Raw genomic sequence first — 15,990 nt, 5'->3', positions numbered from 1 at the left:
GGAAATATATGAATGGAATATTGACGGTTATAGTGAATGTCAGATTTATTATACTATTCATAGGATGTTGATGTACAGCACTATTTGCAAAATTCATAAAAATGATGAAAGAGTTATTGCAGATATGATTATAGCTGATTTCACTAGCCAATTAAAAGGTTGGTGGGATAATTATTTGACCCCAACATAGCGTAATTCTATTTTAACCGTTGTTAAGCAAGAAAGGAATAATCAGGCACCTGTTGCTAATATAGTTTATACACTAGTTATTAATATTGTTGAACATTTTTCAGGAAGATGGACGGATAATAATGAATCTATTCGTACCATGCTTCAAAATCTTAGATGTAAGACCCTAACCCCATTTTTATTGATATTGTTGGTGTGCTCATATGTGGTACTGTTGATATTGACATTGAACTCATACATTGCACGCATTCTCATCCTTCATGATATATTATTGATACATTAATGATACATAAGGAAACACTGTTATGAGCTAGGCTCAGTTGGATGAGAGTGACGTGAGGACCGATGTCCGATGTTTATCCCGGACTCGAGGTATGAGTGTTGGTAGCGATTGCTGAGGTCTTTGCCAGAATCGTGAGGGTACATCCACTTCGCGGGTCCCCCATACGTTGTGCTGCCGAGATGTAATGTCCTATCATCGGAGTACATGTGTATGGTGCATATGCATTGCATTCACACTTCATACATTATTGCATTGCATTGTACTATGACTTCTATTATGATATTCTTGTGATGTACTTGTGATATACGATATCATATTGGATGTACTGAGACTTGGCATAGTTAGGTTTAGATGCTAAAATATAGGTGATGATTTGTACTTGATTACTGGTTTTGTGTTGACTTATACCGTGTTGATTTAGTTGTGTATCTTTATTTCGTTGATATATGTTAGCTAATCTTAGTCGGCCGATGATACCTCCCAGTACTTGTTGTTTGTACTAACCTACACTTGCTGCATTATTTTATGAATGAAGAGTTCCAGGTGGGTTCGACCTCTACTCCTCGTGGTTGATACTAGTTCGAGGGTTGTTGTTTCGAGTCTTTCAGGGTGAGCACGAGGACGTTCGTCACCCTGAAGATTCTTCTTTATTTATATCTGACTTGATATTCTAAGACATATTGAGACTATTGATGTGTTATTATTACTTCCAAACTTGTAGATTCTAGTTAGATGCTCTTGTATGATCAGACCAGATACTGGGGTGGTTTCGATGTATTTCCGCATTATTTATCTATTTATATATCAGACTTATGTATTTCTATCTCTTCCGCTCATTTATTTATTTATTTATTTATTTATTTATTTATTCATGCTTTGAAGATTGTTGGGATAAGGGTTCGCTTACTAAGGTGAAAAAAGATAGATGCCCGGACGACTTAGTGAAATTGGATCGTGAAATGTACGCAATTAATGACCCACTTCAATAAATGAGTAACATTTTGAGCTCTCGTCTTGCCAACACCTGTTGCGACAGCTGGCTTGGAGAAAGTGAGACTCAATATTTTTCTTGAAGTATCTTTTTCCTTTCCATTCTGTGTTAGTGTTTCTCTCTCTTTTCCCTTCTCTCTCCCTTCTCAACTTTCATCAGCCTCTTCATCTGGTGTTCATCTTCCGAGTGTGAGCTTTCTGTTTCGATGACATTTTCCTAAAATTTTTATTTAGGTAATGCACTTTCTTTGTTTTTTAATCGCCACCGGTTCTTTTGCATTTGCTTCGTCTTGGATTTTCAACATGCATTGTAGTAAATTTCCCTAATTTTGCTCATTCATAGTTGGATTTATATGCAAGTTTCTAACAAGTACTGCAAAATTAGTAGTAGTATTTTTATTTTATTTTTTTGGGGTAAATTTTCTAAATTTTTTGTTGCTGCTGTTGAAATTTAGGTTAATTAAATGTCCCATTTTTTTCCTGCCATGAAAATTCACATCTGGATAAAGGATATGTGAAATGTTACAACTGCAACTATGGGTATTTCCAATTTAGATTTCTAAATATTAATTTTTTTTGGTAATGCCAGATGGACAATGCAAGAATGAGCATTTTAATTCTTAAGTCTCCTTTTTTCCTTCTAAAGAAATTTGTCCTTATCTTATGGATCTTTATAGAAAATTAAATTTGTAAGAATAAAGGGTTGTTTGATCTCTATTGTTATTTTGTTGTGCCCAATTTGCTAAACTTGGTTGCTCCACAATGCATTATGAATAATTATGCACCAAAAGTGTTTTATAGTATGCCTAAATTAACTGAACAATCTTTTATTGCTCTTTTTATTCTACAACATATCCCCCTATCAGGAAGCAATCCGGAAGGCATATCACTTATTTTTACTGGACAGCATTGACAAATAATCTATAGAGCTTTACAATTAAACCAGATTGTAAAAATCATCTCAAAAAAAATTACTTGAATCAAAATGTCAGTGAACAAAGACACTGCATTGTCTAGACGTTAAACGACTCTAGACTTATGACTTACTGATAGGAATATGCGAACGTCGTAGTTGATATGCACAAATATTGTCGGAAAGAAAACGAATCATTTTTTGTTGCAGTTGCGAGCTAAAAAAGCTGAATAAGAAAAACGACAACTCATACATGATTCAAATAATGCACAATTTTTCTCAGAGGTCGACATCGAACCTGAGAAACAAAGTTCTCTTACAATTAATAATCCTTCATTAGCTTCTGAGAATGCTTAGGAAAGTGTAATGTTTTCTTCCTTTTCAAAGACATTCTTGTTACATATGTGTATAATGTCATATGTGTATATATAGGTATACTTTGATGCATATATTGATTTACTACTCTTTAAGTTACATAAGAGTAATATAATCTCTATGTCTTATATATGTTGTACATATTTGTAGTGTTTAAACATCGTCTCTACTTTTCCACGAGCAATAACATTTCTGGAACTTCACTTTTCTTCTCTCCATTCTAGTAGACCTTATCCTCTTTACCGGAGTTGTACATTGTCGTTTGCAAAAGTGGAAAAAATGAGAATAAATTAATACACCTCCAAGGAATGAAGAGGCTTCACCAAATACGGGAAGCTCCCATGTTGTAGTGGACGAAGAACGATGGCATTTCCCTCAACAGCTTAGGTAAAGATTCCTTATAAAGCTTATTATACTTCTGTGATGCACTCAAATTTGTTAGTTCAAAGAGATACTGCTGCTTCATGCCTGAGTAATTTTTAAAAAGGAGTAAGTCATCTATCATTTTGAGTGTCCTCTTGAGTTTTCTATATCCAGGGATCTGAGAGTCAATACAATGAGCAGAACATGACCTTCATAGTCAAATTGTTAGTATCCCACTTGCTTAATAATTAAGAAGCAGCCATACATATGTCCTAAACTTAATAAAAGATCATAATCTATAATAAATAAGCAACTTTTGCACAATTTGGAAAGAACATTTTTAGCATGGACGTTATGAGTACCTTCCCTCTTGGTTCTGCTTACTTGAGTCATTAAATTTAACAATATCTGATGTGCCTTATGTAAATATCCCAGGTTGGAAATGCACTATATGATGGTCAACTTCTTGATGTTCATTTTACACGGTCCTTCTACAAGCATATAGTTTGAGCTCTGACATATCATGATATCAAAGCTATTGATCCTAACCACTTCAAAAATTTGAAATGACTGCTTGAGGTGCAGTAATTTCTGTTTTCTTTGTGATTATAGAAATTAACCTGGTAATCAAAAATAGAACATCACCAGAGCAAAACTGGAACATAAATTGAATTTCTTAAAAAAGAAAAACAAAAGCGAGACTAGAAACAGAAGCACTTGAAATAAAAAGATTAGTAACAGATATGAAGATTTAAGTGAGAGATAAAGAGTCGGAGAAAGGAACGAAGAGTTAAGAAGGAGAAGTGGAAAACACACGTTCCAAAAAGTTACACGCGTGTCACCCAAAAAGAGGAGAAGTGAGGAGTCGTGTCTATAGTAAAAGAGTAAAAAAATCATTATGACCAAGTTTAATTGTACAAAACACAACCATTGAAATTTCAGCATTTGTGTTACTGTGGTTCTCGTTTCCATTTGTGTAATGCAGGTGGCTGACAACGGACTAATCCCGGGTGGATAAAATATCAGAGTCGCTGAGGAAAATAAGCAATAGTATGTTGACTTGGTTGCTGAGAATCGTTTGACGACTACTATCTGCCCTCTGATAAATGCATTTTTGGAACGATTTAATTAATTGATCCCGCAGGATCTGATCTCTATTTTTCATGACAAGGAAATTGAGTTGTTAACCATCGGTCTTCCAAACATCGATGATCATCGATCGTATGTTTCATTATTTTCTTTATGTGTTAATTCATGTAGTAATCCTGTATTAGATAGTTATTTCTCAAAGATCAAGAAAGAATAAAAGAAAGCATGTTCACTAGAAAACACAGTGGCTACTCTCATTGTACATTTGAAACTCGAACAATGGATATCAAAATCTAGAGATGTAGTGGCAGATAATGAATGCAGTACACTGAGCCACATTAATGAAAACTGATGAAAATGGAAAAAATATTATAGGACATGCCTCAACTTTTAACTTTTGCAACAAATTGTCCACTCTCAATGTAACGTATTATGTTTCTAGCACAGTCCAATGTCTCCTTTTCTTAGCTAGAAACAAAACCAAGCTATTAACTAATGAAGCCAAATCAATGTGCTCTATTGTATTTCAATCTAATAAGAACCACCCGAACTTTCTATATATAGCTTCATAACAGCTTTGCCAATTTTGCTAAAGATACCACTAGAAGTCCATGTTGCTTCCTCTGTCCATATTACTTCTATTGCTTTCCTTTTATGTGCATCTAACTTACTGCAGATGAATTGGCATCAACCCCTATATTCTATTGCATATTTAATTAGTAGTCTTGAAATCAGCTCAGGTGATATGAGGAGATAATGGGTTATTCCATATCTTAGTCATTTAATTTATCAGAATACCTTACATGTAAGCTGATTAATATTGCGACCTAAGGAACATCCAACATGTTGACATTTATCTAGAGAAATCAACACAATGGTTAATGGTTATAGCTGCCAATTTGAGTTTTTTGGTTTTCTCTCCTCCTTGATCTCACACAACTGGACACCATAATCACATGGATTGTCACTGTATACTATATTGTTGCTATTCCCACTCTGGGGCTTCTGATTGGTGTTGACGGGTTTCTTCTTCAGTGGTGAAAGAGGAATAAACTAGCTTATGATTTTAAGATTTTTTTTTTCCATTTCTTTTTTGGAAGCTCTATCACTTATATCTGTAGATGAGAGTGATATTGTAACTCTCTCCATTTGCTTTTGTATTTCAGGTCTGAGATGGATGTAGAGGCAAAAAAGGAAATGAGGAGTTTATGAAAATGGGCTATAAATTAGAAGTGGCCAAATCATTCATCTTTATTGGAACATTTGGATTATGTATTTATGTTGAGCATCATCTAGTGGAGGATGATTGCAGCACGATTAAGAGATTGAATTGCTAATTATAAAAGTTGTCTTGGAGTCTTTTTGAGAATTAAGGGCTCATTTAGTACAAGGGATAAGGGATAAATACTTGCGGGGTTAAATTTGAGGTGAGTTTATCTCATGTTTGGTTGGGATAAAATCTCAGTACAACTAATCCTTGGATCAGTTATCCGAGGATTGTAGTGTGATTGTATTCCTATGGGAGGGTGGAATAACTAATTCCGGTATAAGTAATACTCGGATAACTTGTTTCCCAACTAAACGACCCCCAAGAGTTATCTGGTAGCTTTTTCATTGCTGGAAAGGTAGAATGGGATGCACCAGCTGATAATTCTTAGTTCACCAGTTGAAAATATTATGCACTTGCCAGACATAAATTATTCACAGTTACATGTGTTAACATCTGTTTTGAGTCCAAGTGTTCAATTTGGAGTCCTTTTGTGCTTCTGCTTTTTCTTTCGAGGTTTCTCAAACATGTAGTTATATATTTTGGTGTTTGAAGTCTGCTTTGAGTTCTTTAGGTTGGTCTTCCACGAGAGAATTCAACTGTTTCATGGTCAAAAGTTCACATGTACTGCGGAGAGAGAATAAAAGCGGGGCATGCATCTACTTTTGAAGAGATGTTTAGTTTCTTAACATTCAAGTTTGTTTGTAATTATAATTAAGGGTACATAAAATACCTTATTTGTATATGTTGCTATGATTCAATCAATGACAATTATAATGGACGTTCTCATATGTTTTTAACTGTTTACTTTAGTTATAATCTTAGATTGGATAAAATTAGATAACCAAAATACATACTCAATTATTTCGTCTCTGAGTTCCAGCTTAAAGTGGCTATTGACTTGTCAATTAGCAAAAAACATGGAAATTTGGTGTTGAAGTTGTGGCGTAAGATTTCATCAACACAGTATTCATTTTCTAATAATTTTCTTCTTCAACAGTGGTTAAGTGATTGTCATGTTAAAATTGGAGACGTAAAATTTTAATTACAAGCCAGACTCAAAAGGAGATCTTGGAGCAATTTGCTTGGAAAGCCCTTATTCTAATGTTCTTGATCCATTGCTTGGAGCGTGTTTATTTTTCGCAGCAGTGTGTTTATTTTTCGCAGCGAATCAATGTACAGCTGCTACAACGATTGTTGTTTTGTACTGGAACTACTACTTTCTTGATAGGTTCTTGGAATATCATAATATTATATTTTATGGAGCTTACTCTTTATTGATGCGTTTCATGTTATGGATTCTTTGAGATTTAATTAAAGGGTGAGCAAGTATAGTGTTGGATAGAAATGAACATATGTTTGACAGTTTTAAGTGTTAGATAAAAATGATTGTATTCAATCACTAAGTGATACTCACCAAATCATCTTTGTCACAACCGAACCCGTCGCGATGGCACCCACACTAACCCCCCTGGTGGGCGAACCATCCCTTTAACCGATTAATCATCCATTTATCCAAATACAACTTGAAGAAAAACATAATCAATAATAATATGTCTAAGTCATGCCATATACAGTAAATAACTGCAGAATACTACAAATTACAACCCCAAATACGGAAAGTCATCGTTCAAGGACTCTAACCATAAGTACTGTCTAAGAAATACATAAGCATCTGAATACAACAATAATGTCTGGAAATAGGATAGACATCAAATAGGAGAGATCTCCAGGAGGCATGGCATGGATAGAAGCTCACCCTCGAATCTGGTCAGGAAGTAGTCTCAGGCTATATGCGAGGTCTTGAAGACGACTCTGGAGCACAATCTGAACTCAAAACGGATGCAGCAAGATAGTATCAGTACAAACACTATGTACCGATAGATAACATAGGCTGACTAAGATTAGTATCATGCATACATTCATACAACTAGCAAGATAGAATGATAGGCACAACAACAACAACAACCATTAAAAAACGAATCACCGGAAAGGATGATGTCCAATGCAATGCAACCAATGATAAGTATCTCAACTGTATACAGATGCTAAAGGCCTTGTTCGTGCAATAGTAATGACCCGCGAGAGACCCATGGTGTTCATGTACCACTTGCTCCGAAACTGACCTCGGATCATGAGCCCATAACTAGGCCACATCCTCACCCCCTATCAAATGTGCCTTATATATATATATATATATATATATATATATATATACACAAGATGAGTCTCAAGATATGGTTCAAGTCTAGAATCCAATATAAAGCACCACACCAATATAAGCAGGATCAATCAATAATATCAATGTCAATGAAGTACAATTCACAATGCCATAAGTCACAACAAGACTCAGATAAATCAACTCAACAATAGCATGAATCATACAAGCTATCTCAATCAACGCAAAGAGTATATATCACCCCTTTCCTTCCAAAATACAACAAGTACACCTCATGGTTCAATACATAAAGTAATGGCGACAAGCCCACACAATCAGAAATCATACCAACCTAGGTAATACCCAACCAAATGTTGTCTGAAGACCTAATCATGCTTTCTCCCATCAATTCTACTATATATACAATGTACTAATCAAAGTCTAACTCAAGTAAACCGTAACCTACCTCGATTGCATAACTGGAACGAGCTACTCCACCTGAGCTTTCCCTTAGCGTAAAGTCTTAGAACGCTCAAAGTCTAGCAATAGCAATGCTAAGTAAGTAATAGACCATCTAATTGGAAAAAGAATCAATTTGGAGAAGAATACCCAAAATACCCCTAACGAATCATATGGGTAAAATCGGAAACTAAGCGTGAAATTACCCCACCCTTAGTCCCAATAATCATAATATTCAACTTCATAGGTTTCTAATCACTTTAGACCCTTCAATTCCATAAATTAGTCAAAATCCCCAAAATGGTGAAACCCTAAATCTCATAATTAGCTTCTGGAACTATAGAACAATTCCATCCTAGAATGTGCTAATCTACACTTCTAGATAATATAGATAGTAAGTTAATCAACAATAAATAATTTCTACTAAGTGTTTCATGATTATGAGTCTAAGTCTCAACACCCAACACTCTAGGACCTTAAACCACCATGGAAACTCAAGGAAGGAAGGTATATAAGCAAGATAATGATTTAGAACTTACCCTCAAAGATGATTCCACCAAGTCTCTTCAATATTCACCTTCCTAAGCTCTTAGAATTAGGCTTTAGAAGTGTTGGACTAATGGTTCGAACTTAGGAATATAAAATGAGTTTCTGATCCTGTCGATCTGCTATAATGGTCACCAGGATCGCTATGGCGATCCCGCCGTAGCGGTTAGGCCTTCCGCTATAGCGGAAATCATTAAAATCCATCCCTCACTGTGGCGGCCAGGACCACGCCATAGCTGTCCCCCTATGACGGTCAGATCATCCATCATAGCAGAATCAAAGAGAGTCTATGCCACGGAATTGACAGTCAAAACCCCGCCATGGCGGTCCCGCTACAGCGGCACTAAGCCTGTCGTGGCAGTAACACTAGAAATCTGTTTTTTCATAAGTGTTTCCCAAAATCCCGACATTAATCCAAGGCCTCCCGTACACAAACCAGATATGTACACACATATAAAAATACGCTACGAAATCACCCATTTCGGAATTCCCAACGGAGGTCTAATTTACAAAGTCAATCGCTAAATGGATTAAACCAAGTTTCTAACCAAGTACCCAAAACGCAACCAAATGCCTTGAGAACCGAACCAACCACCCCCACCAAGTCATAATCAACCCTCCGGACCTCATGAAATTTCGAAAAAAAGTCCATTTACCCAAAAATCAACTATTGGTCAAATGCTCTCACTTGAGGATTCTAAATCCTTCAGTTTTCGCAAGAATCACTTTATAGTCTCGGGAATTGGTCAATCGGGGTAAATGGTCAAAAGTCACATAACGATGTCGTTACATCATATACTAATAAAACAACCGGCTATCCTCAAACGAACAAGGAAGGAAACAAGAGGGAGGGTACCTGACTGGGTGAAAAGCTGGGGATATCTACTTAGCATATCAGATTCAGTCTCCCAAGTAGCCTCTTCGAATGGGCGATGCTTCCACTGGACCTTCACTAAAGCAATTTTCTTTGACCTCAACTTTTGAACCTCTCTATCTAAAATGGCAATAGGCTCTTCCGCATAAGACACGTTCTCATCAAGCAAGACCGAATCCCAATGAAAGATGTAAGAACCATTCGAATAATATTTCTTCAGCATAGACACATGAAACACCGAGTGAACACCAGACAATCCTGGAGGTAAAGCCAACTTATAGGCTACCTCCCCCACACGGCTAAAACTCTCAAATGGACCAATGAACCTAAGACTGAGCTTGCCCTTCTTCCCAAACCTCATCACACCTTTCATGGGTGAGACCTTCAACAGAACCTGCTCCCCAACCATGAACTCAAGATCTCGAACCTTTTGGTCCGCATAATCCTTTTGTCTACTCTAAGCTGCTAAAAGCTTGTCTTGAATCACCTTAACCTTATCCAATGACTTTATCAAAAGATTGGTACCCCACGACTTCACCTCAAAGGCTTCAAACCATCCAATAGGAGATCGGCATCTCCTCCTATAAAGAGCCTCAAACGGAGCCATATCTATGCGCGAGTGGTAACTGTTATTGTATGCAAACTCTGCCAAAGGTAAGAACTGGTCCCAATGATGATCGATCACACAAGGTCGGAGCATATCCTCAATAACCTGAATCGTCCGCTCAGACTGACCACATGTCTAAGGGTAAAAGGTTGTACTGAGATCCAATCGAGTACCCAACTCAGCCTATAAAGTCCTCCGGAATTGGAATGTAAACTGAGGGCCTCTATCAGAGATGATGGAAATAGGAAACCCATGCAAACGAACAACCTCATGGATATAGATCTTGGCCAACTTTTGTGCAATATAGGTAACCTGAACGGGGATGAAATGAGTAGACTTAGTCAACCGATCAATAATAACCCAAACAAAATCAAATTTGCACAGGGTCTTCGGAAGACCCACGATGAAATCCATGGAATTCCTCTCCCACTTCCACTATGGAATGGGAATCTTCTGAAGTACACCAATAGGTCACTGGTGCTCATACTTGACTTGTTGAAAATTCCCACACTTAGCAAAAAAATTTGCAATATCTCTCTTCATCCGACCCCACCAATAATGTTGTCTCAAATCATGATACTTCTTGGTAGCACCAGGATGAATAGAATATCTAGAACTGTAGGACTCCTCCAAGATTGTCCTAATCAAATCATCAACACGAGGAATGCAAACACATCCCTTGATCCTTAAGACTCCCTCACTATCAATCATGGCCTCTTTGGGCTCACCACGTAAGACCTTATCACGAATCTTGCACAACTTAGCATCTTCAAACTGCTTTGCCTTAATCTGATCCAGAAGCAATGATCTCACCTCAATACAAGCCAAAACTCTACTGGATCTTAAATATCAAGCAGCATAAGATTGTTAGCCAGAGTCTGGCCCTCTATGGCTAAAGGACGCTCCGAAGCAATCAACCGAACCAAACTGCCCATACTTACTGACTTCTTACTCAAGGCATCCGCTATCACATTTTCCTTGCTCGGATAATATAGGATTATGATGGCACAATCCTTAAGTAACTCCATCCATCTCCGCTGCCTAGAATTGAGATCCCTCTGAGTAAACACATGTTGAAGGCTGTGATGGTCAATGAAATAGAAATAGGGTGAGTCCCCAGCTCTAAGTCAATACAAAAATCAATATCATCGTCGGTGGCATACCCGAAAATCTTCTTTGGGGAGGGACAAGGAATACCCTTCCACTCAAGTCTATACATACCCGGCATAGCCGAAGTGACTGTCTTGACGTGACAATCCAAAATCTCGTGGTAAGGAGACAGCTAACTCATACCCAGAATAACATCAAAATCTACCATATCAAGAATCACCAGGTCTACCCACGTACCATAACCCATAAAAGTGACCGTACAAGACCAGTAATCTCTATCTACCACTAGTGAGTCTGCAATCGGAGTAGATACATGAATAGGAGCATCAATCAATCACAAACTATATCATGACCCCAAGAAAAGTATGTGGACACATAAGTGAATGTAGAACCCGGGTCGAACAACACAGTAGTTGACCGGTGACAGACTGAGATGTTATCTGTAATGACTGCATCAGAACCCTCAACCTCTAATTTGCAAGAAAAGGCATAGCAATGAACTCGACCACCGCTAGCCTGTGAACCTCCACGATCACCTAGCCTGACTAAGCCTTGTCCATAATGGGTTGATTTTCATCTCTGCCTGAATGAGATCCGCCTCTACTAGGATGGGTGCCACCTCTACCAGATGTGTGGCCACCACACCCAGTCTGAACACGATCCCTACCATAAGATCTTCCTCCTCTAGCTGATGAAAATGGAGCTCTGGAAGTCTAGTACTGAGCACTCTGGCCACTCTGTCAAAGTCAGGGACAGTTCCTCTTGAAATACCCTGCTCACCACACTCGAAACATCCATGGTCTAGCATAGGTTGCAGAACAGAAGTAGAAGAAGCAGAATAACCACCATGGTCAGAAAGTTTGGAATATGAACCCCCTGCTAACTCGAAGAGTAATGACCGGCCCTTGATGGATTTCCAATAGAAACCTGCATATCCTACTGGATAGGACGACCCAAATAAACCTAGGAACTTTGCCCATGCTGACCCTGGCCTCGGGATAACGTACCACTGAAACTACCACTCTTGCGGGCCTTCTTATCTGCATACTTACCATAGTTGTCCTATCTCACACCCTCAACTATGGTGACATGATCCGCCACATCTTGGAAAGAAGCTCCTGTAGCTACAAGCTGAAGAGCTGAAAACTATAAAGCAAAGTTAACCCTTTCACAAACCTACAAACTCTCTCAACCTCATTAGGCAATAACTATAAAGCATAACAGGACAAAGAGTGAAAACGGGCCTCATAAGCAGCAACTGAAGTGTAACACTCTGTAAATCGGGGTTAAGTGTGACATCATCTTGAAGAATCTGGACTCCACTGTTTTGGTTAATGAAAAATACAGCCAAAGAATATGGCCCATATTTTGAAATATGATCTGTATTTCTTGGGCGTATTTTACCCCCCTCTCTACGTAGTCCAGTGTTTTTGTTGATCTAAAATACGGCCAAACAATACGGCCCGAATTTTGAAATACAGTCTGTATTTCTGGGCGTATTTCACCCGCCTCCAGCAGTGTGTATATAAAGCGGGGTTGAGTTAATTTTATCGCTTATTCACATTCTCATAAACCCTAAGGACGAAATTCTTCCCTCCGAGTCTATTAACATTAAGGTAAGGATATCTTTAACATTATTAATCAATCTTAGCATCAAACCCTTGATTCGTATCATGAATCTTGAATGAAAAACCTAGGGTCGCAAGGTAATCTTTCTTAAAGTAACTCAAGCTAGGGTTTTAGGTTTTCTTCATCGTAAAAGTGAATTGTTGAATTATGTAAGGCTTAATTAAGGTATGTCTCTTTTGAAAACCTTATTTTGGATGTATGTCTCCTTTTTAAAAGTTCTTTATTGAATAAAAAGGTGAACCTTTCATACTTCAACCCCCTATTTCATGCTTTGATTGTGGTTGGTGTGCGTGAGGGGACAAGCCCATATTAAACCTTGATTGTAATATACTCTATACATGTATACGTAATTCTAATCGTTTTCCTTTATAAGAGATGATCATCAATAGTGGCTAAGGGCTGGTAATGGTGTTTTATGATGAACTATGACAATTGAACCTTGTTTAAGGAAGTGGAAACATTTTCAAGATTATCAATCAAAAGATGTATCTTTGTAATGACATGATGAACTTAAATGCTAATTGATGATGTGATTACCTTAAGATGAATTGTGATTCAGCTTCTATGCTATGAACTTTGTTGTTGTGTTTGGCCTAGCTACTCGGGAGGAAGGGTAGTCACTATGGATCCTAGTGTGTTAATGCCTAGCCATTCAGGGGGAAGAGTGGCCATTGCGAATTCGCTACCCGGGTGCGGTTTATGCCTAGCTATTCGGGAGGAAGGATAGCCACCGCGAGTCTAATATTCCAGTGTGGTGCGCAGTAATGTTTAGGGAACCTTAAAGGTAATCCCTTAGATGTGATTCATTCTTGGGCCTATATTGGCATATGTGATATCTTTATCTCTTTGTGAAAATATTGATGATGAAAATCTGGCAAATTAAAAGGACATAACAGAAAGTTGTAAACTTGATAAAAAGGGGTTTTATTCGTTTTGACAAGCTTATTAAACTAAGTTGAGTAACTGTTTAACAATGATTTCACATGGTTTCCAGAACTGATTTCTTTACTTATTATCGTATCTGATTTTTATATGTCATATTGTCCCCGAGGCATTCACTGAGTACGAAGTACTCATGCATACCATTGTTGTTTTTAATGGTATGTTAGGTAACGAAGAAGAGTAGGTTCGTGGGGACTAAAGCGCAAGAAGAACTTGTTGTTGCTATTGATTTGGTGAGCCCGCATGCTCATTCGTGGGTCATCCTCTATTTATTCGTTCCATTTATTTATATTAGTTTTTTGGGCTATGTCCCAATGATTAGACGGTCATTCTTTATTCTTAGAAGCTCCATAGTTTACATTCATTATGTGGGTAGTTGAAGGATTACTGTTAAAGCTTCGGCTTTGCTATTTTGACTAAGTTATGCCTTTATCAAGACTTCTGCTGATTTAATAATTGACATTTCGTTATTGTTAGTCGCTTATCTATAAACTGCTGGTACTTGATTAGTGAACCTTGCGGGTTCTAGTGTTGGATACTGAATGTTTAGGTTCTTCCAGTATTGTTCATAACATCGGATGTCGGTCACGTCTAGGGTGGGTTTTGGGGCATGACAAGATTGGTATTAGAGCCAGGTTTTAGATGCGTTCTAGGATTGCTGTAACTGTCTGTGGAGCTGTGTCTAGTGGGGTTTTCCTTGTACAACCTGATCACCTGCATGACCGAGAAACTCCCAGGACATTTATAGGTGTTTCCTATTCTTCTTGATTCTAGATTGTGCTGTAGAGCTTGAAGTCCTTTTAGGATCGTTCTAATTTGCTCGTTAATTCGTGCCTTGCAGAAATAGCCCTAACTCGATTTGGAATTGGTAACTCAGGACACGCTACAGGGACTTAAAATCTGATGGGACCAAATGCTGGTAATGGAAATAACGCTGGGCATTAGGCGCCACCTCAAGCACCGCCTGCTCCTGCCGTTCCTGCTGCGGGTGTTCCTGAGATTGGGTCAATGTAGATGGCGATCCAAATGCTAACTGTAGTAGTTGCAATTTAGTATCAACATGGAAGTATGGAATCTCATGGTGCAGGTAGGCTTAAGTTATTTCTAGATTTAAAGTCACCAGAGTTCTTCGGGTCACGAGAGTCTGATGACCCCCAACACTTTATGGATGAGACTTCAAGGCACTGAGGGAAATGAATGCATAGGGTTCTGAAGCTGTAAGGTTTGTACCATCTCAATTGAAAGGTAACGATGTTGTACCTCTTACTTGGGATGAATTTGAGGAGGCGTTCATGGAGAGGTTTCTGTCTGATGAAGAGAGGTTTGCTATGGCTACCAAGTTCAAGAAACTTGAGCAAGGTACAAAATCTGTTCGTGAATACAGCTTGGAGTTCACCCATCTGTCAAAATATGCACTGTACGTGATTCCGACTGAGAAGCATAAGTTGACTCATTTTGTGCGTAGGTTGGTCCCACGAATTAAGTTTGCATGTGCTGCTGCTGCTATGTCTCCTACTTGCACTTCTCATCATTAGTTGGGTTCACTGAGCAATACGAGAACTGGAAGAACGAGGAGAGGGTGGAGAGAGATTAAAATAAGAAGGCCCGATCTGTGGGTGGCTTTAGTGCTAATGTTATGGAGGAGAAAGGAAAGGGTACTCAGCATCTACTCAGTCTGGCACTTATTCTAACACCAGTGTGCCTTCTTGTAGACAAGGGCAGCGAACTAATAATAATCAAAGTAGATTTTCTCAGATCAGTAATCGACCAGCTATGTGGGAGGATCGTATTTGTCATCACTGTGGGATTAGAGGCCATATTAAGAGAGAGTGTCAGAAATGGCTGCGTCAGATGGCTAGAATGTATAATCAGAAGAACGATTCGCCTGCTTCTACTTTTGTTAAGAATTTTCCTGCTGGTAATGCTGCTAATAATAAAAATGCTAGTGGTAATGGTAAAGGAAAAGAAGTTGCTAACACTTCTAATGGAGGAACAACTCGACTTTATGGGTTGACTAGGGAGGCAGTTGAAGCCTCTGACGCTGTGGTTACAAGTATTCTTACTATTTGCTCATTTGCTGCGTATTCGTTGATCGATCCGGGTTCAAACTTATCTTATGTGACCCCATATTTTGCTCTCGATTTTGGTATGGAACCTGAACAAATGTTGGAACCCTTTGCTGTCAATACACCTTCT

At 38.2% G+C, this 15,990-nt stretch overlaps 1 long non-coding RNA gene across 4 annotated transcripts; it reads left to right on the top strand.

Moving 5' to 3' along the window:
* The first annotated feature begins 1,488 nt into the window (after positions 1-1,488).
* On the top strand, positions 1,489-6,260 carry LOC132635978 (uncharacterized). Of its 4 annotated transcripts, XR_009580877.1 has the most exons (4): positions 1,489-1,696; positions 2,978-3,137; positions 3,549-4,334; positions 5,369-6,260. It is a non-coding gene; the product is annotated as an uncharacterized LOC132635978 (long non-coding RNA). The 4 variants fall into 4 exon arrangements; XR_009580875.1 differs by lacking the exon at positions 5,369-6,260 and having other exon boundaries at positions 1,491-1,696; positions 2,975-3,137; positions 3,549-4,579; XR_009580874.1 differs by lacking the exon at positions 5,369-6,260 and having other exon boundaries at positions 1,493-1,696; positions 3,549-4,579.
* The last annotated feature ends 9,730 nt before the right edge of the window (positions 6,261-15,990 follow it).

The sequence above is a fragment of the Lycium barbarum genome, chromosome 4, assembly GCF_019175385.1.
Source record: "Lycium barbarum isolate Lr01 chromosome 4, ASM1917538v2, whole genome shotgun sequence".
In the NCBI taxonomy this organism is placed as follows: Eukaryota; Viridiplantae; Streptophyta; class Magnoliopsida; order Solanales; family Solanaceae; genus Lycium; species Lycium barbarum.
The sequence above is the reverse complement of the archived record's forward strand: the minus strand, read 5'-3'. Positions and strand labels throughout refer to the sequence as shown.